This window comes from Ananas comosus, linkage group 20, assembly GCF_001540865.1.
Source record: "Ananas comosus cultivar F153 linkage group 20, ASM154086v1, whole genome shotgun sequence".
Taxonomy (NCBI): Eukaryota; Viridiplantae; Streptophyta; class Magnoliopsida; order Poales; family Bromeliaceae; genus Ananas; species Ananas comosus.
In genome coordinates, this window is record NC_033640.1 from 8,149,660 (window position 1) to 8,154,355 (window position 4,696).

At 30.8% G+C, this 4,696-nt stretch overlaps 1 pseudogene; it reads right to left on the reverse strand.

Moving 5' to 3' along the window:
* The window catches only part of LOC109725581, a 9,195-nt pseudogene continuing 5,426 nt past the window's right edge, over nucleotides 928–4,696 (reverse strand).

The window sequence follows — 4,696 nt, forward strand, 5'->3', positions numbered from 1 at the left end:
AACTTATGAAGTTTTCAATTTGCAGGGATATATCCGCAATTTATTATGTTTGGAGGGACGTGTACGCAAATAACCCGAAAAGAAAAAACATGTAACTCTTTAACATGACCTCACTGCTTACGTTTGAAAGAGCTAATAAATAAAGCCACTAGAACTTAATTGCACTACAGCAGGTGGGTATTTAAGCTGCATTTGGTTCGGATATAAATAAAAACAGCTTATTTTAGGAACAAGTACAAGTTTATGTATAAGCAAAAATTAAATCAATTTTTTGTTCAGAGGAAAATTAGATTGTTCTTGTGAATAAAATAAATAGTGTTTGGATAGTTAGATTAGAGCAAGAGGAATAAGAATTATAATTCTAAATTAAAAATATTTATCTAATTAATTAACATCAAAATATTAATTAAAAATAATTTAATAAATTAATAAGTTTATTAGCTGTAAATATTGTATAAGATAATAAAAGGATATTGATCAACTAATTAAATAAAAAAATAATTTAATTTTTTAATTAGTTAGTAAATTATTGTAATTAAATAACTAGTAAAAAATTAATTAGATTAATAAAAATATTAATGGTTGTTCAATATAAATGTTAGTTTATGGATAAACATATTAAATTATTAATAATTAATTAGTTAATTAATTACAAAATAATAAATTAATTAATCACTTTATTATTTAAACAATAAATAATGATTTAAATATAATAATTAAATTAGTTAATAATTTAATACTGTAATTAAAACTAAATTTAAATTTTAATTAATTTTGTTCCTACCCGGAAACAAATTTGTTCGCGGAAAAAAATGGTGGAACAAATTTGGACCACCTTTCCTAAAGCTAGCTAGGGGGATCGATGACATGCCCTTTGTTAGTACTGGAAATGCTTCTTTCTTGTACTTCCGACATGTTAATCACAAGGACCATAAATTAAATACTATCATTAATTTATCAAACAAAATATTAATTAATTGCTCTCCAATTTGTCTGTTTGGCGGTTCTGATGCACGGTATAATATGCTAGCTGAGATTAATCTTTAATCGCGAGAGAAGTACCAGCATTCTTAACTAATTATAATCTCCACAAACAGACGCAGAGCTAATATACTTTACATCGACGAAACACAAGCATACACACTACATCGCAGCAAACAGTGAAGCAGAGTCGGAAGGCAAAGATGAGAGCGTTGAGTACTCGATCAAAGATTCATCACCATCAGGTGGCCTTTCTCCTGCAGGCTCTTCACGGTCTCATAGAGGCATTGCATCGCCGGCGTGAATTCGAGGCCAAGGTCCTTCAACCGCTGGTTCGAGAACTTATACGGTTGCTTTCGAGGATTTATCTCATCTGAGCATCTGCACATATATGTATATACACACACACTCTTAAAACTTAGTAGTTACAAAAATGTTAATGAACAATTAACAATAATTAACAATAATCTCAGGGCATTTTAATGAAATAATTGGATTATGGCCTAGAGATTAGAGAGGGGGACTTCAGGTGACCTGGACTTAACTCAGTCCAACAAATTTACAAGAAAATAAATGTAGGATGATGATCCCTTGAATAAAATTACTAACTATGTGGCCGTTTTAATCGCCACGTAATTTTGTTAGGCTTCAAATTGCTACAAAAACTATCTTATTCCTTCAAATTTTGATAATTAAGTATACGAATCAGAGAATAATTAAGTCACGCTCGACTATATATCTTTGTTTTTTGTTGCTTTTTTCATAAATTAAAAATAGAAATGATTTTCTTTGTATTTAAAATTTATATAAAATTATGCAACGCATACACGGTCAAAACAGTTGTATAATTAGTAATTTTGATTAAAGAAAAAAGGCTATAAAATTCTTTGAAAATTTTAATAGATCCAATTGCCAAAGTCGGAGTTTAGAAATCTTTAAAAAAAAAGCTAAATTTCAAAATGTGTTAATACACTTTTTTTAATTTACAAAATTGTACCTAAACCAAAAAAAAAGAAAAGAAAAGAAAAAAAAAAAGCATGACCTCATTAACTATGTCATCACCTCACCTATAACTCACTCATATTTGTTCCTGAATATAGGTCTTATATATCATTACCATTTACTATTCTTCTTTAACATTCCAATCAAAATAGTACTTTAATAAAGGATCACATGTATATATAGTGAATAAAAGTGAAAGATGCCTTACTAATTAATAAAGTTACAATCAATCAAGTTAAAGCAGAGGCAATAATTGGTGGAAAATGTTTTGCCTAGTTAGATATCACCTACCCATAATTAGTGACCACCACCACATACAACACCAAAATTTGGCAATGAATTACTAATCATCTTCCTTTAGAATATTGTTATGGGTAGGAAAGAGAAATGTTAGGAAAATCCCCAACTACTGGCCATTTTGAAAACCTTTATGTATCATTTGATGATTTTACTTTGCCAAGTTGGTGGCCAAGTAAAAGCGAAACCAGTATTTAGTTAGAACGTGTACAAAATTAACTTACCAACTATATTATGATGAGATACAGAGGATTTTACTTGGTCACCGACGATTCTTATGTTTTGCAAAATAATTATTGTTACAATTAATAGTTATCAATTGTAATTGTACTTATTGTTAGAAAGGAAATAAAATCTAGTAATGCCTCTATTGAACAAGCCTTATAACTAAGATAAATGACAAAACAAAACTGAAACCTTAATTTCAGTCATTGAACACTTCTTTTTTGCTTTTAAAAAAAAAAAAAAAAATGGAATTGGAAGCTTGATCTCCTACAACCCCATCAATCTTGAGTTCTCAAACTTTTAATTTGTTGCAATATTTGACTCGAACTTTCAGAATTATTGCAATCAAATCCTATAGCCCAATTTTAGCAACTAAATGTTGATAATCACTAATGTAGGGATAACGTAATAGTGGTGCGATTGATGATGCATCAATAATTACGATGTCACATCACGTTACATCAACGATACATTAAAATTTGATCAACTAAATTGGATTGTAAAACTTGATTGCAATATTCTAAAAATTCGAGTAAAAAATTACTACAAATTAAAGTTTGAGAATCAAAGCGTTACCGACCACATAGTTTGGGGACTTGTCCATAAATAAATGAACAATTAAGATTAAACGTTTGGTTTCCTACCTAAGCCCCAGTAGGTTGGCATATTTTCTGTCACATAAACTTGATGAATTAAACTCTTTTTGGAACTTTGGTTAGTTCCTTTTGTTTTTTCTCTTCAAGAAACAAATTAGGTGACAACCTTATATCAGTTTGGTACAACCGAATCATTCACTTGTACAATCTTTTTTTATTAGTAGGGAAAACTTCAAAAACCCTCCCTGTGGTTTCACACTTTTTCATTTTAGTACCATGTGGTTTAAAGTTTATCAAGTTAGTACCCTGTGATTTCTCACTTTATCACTTTAGTACCCTGTGGTTTAAAGTGTATCAAGTTAGTACCCTGTGGTTTTGCACTTTATCACTTTAGTACCCTGTGGTTTCACACTTTATCACTTTAGTACCTTGTGATTTAAAAAACCACAGGGTACTAACTTGATACAAATTAAAACCACAGGGNAAACAACGATTTCAAGTTCTGTTTTGATCTGTTGCATCTTTTAAGAACACTTTCTCTAAATATTTTGTGTTTTCTAAGTTCAAGCCCTTCATTCTTTGTTTCATTAATTGATGTGTTATTATCTACTTATCTCTTGGTATTGCCATTCTGGTTTCTGAAAAGCTTTAGTTTCTGTAATTTTTGTGACCATGCTAATTCACTCCCATGATTTCCATCAGGAGGGTTGAAGTGTATAAGTATTGTCATCCATTGATACTCGACTGATCTCAGTGTCGAAGCTCAGGACCTTATGCTCTGATATTCATTGCTCTGATATTCATTGATATGACCATGTTCGCATGCAGCGTGTGTTGATAAATTTTTTGTAACAAATTAGATTAGCAATATATCGTGGGAAAAATTTTTGCTCCGACTGTGTATTTCTTGTGGCGTGCAAGTGAACAATACCTGACGTGACTATGAAAAAGTTGTAATGGATTATGAGAATTGTATTTTCCCTTTCCGGAAAGAGTACGTACAGTGAAAGCAAAATTGTTTCTCTTTAATTAATTAGATACATGTTGTATAAGTTTTGCGAATTATGAATCTGAATTTTGGTGTGTTTGTTCTCGCTACTGTGTTTTGTTTTATTTTATTAAGTGAAATCTGTTTTCTTGCTTAGTCAAATTAAATGTTTGGCTTTGACAATTCAAAATGTTTTATTTTATCGTAAAGGGGTGTTTGGTTCCTCTGAAAAAATATTCTAGAAAATAGTTTTATAGCCGAAAAGGTGAACAATATGTGCTAGGGCTTTTTTTGCATTTAGACCCCTGACAAATTTTTATTTTAAAAATAGCCCTGTCAAAATTTAATTTGCAAAAATGGCCCTCGACCTGCCACGCAGGCGCCACGTCAGCGCCACGCGGGCAGGGCTGTGCCCGTGTGTTAAGTTGAACACGGTGAACCATTCACCGTGTTCAAACACGGTGAATGGTTCACCGTGTTTAGTACGTATTTTTTGTTACGTATTTTTTGTATATTGAAAAGTGGAATAAGGAGTAGGGATGTCAATAGATATGGATATCCGAAATATTATTCGAATTCAAACCCGAATAAATTATATATATATATA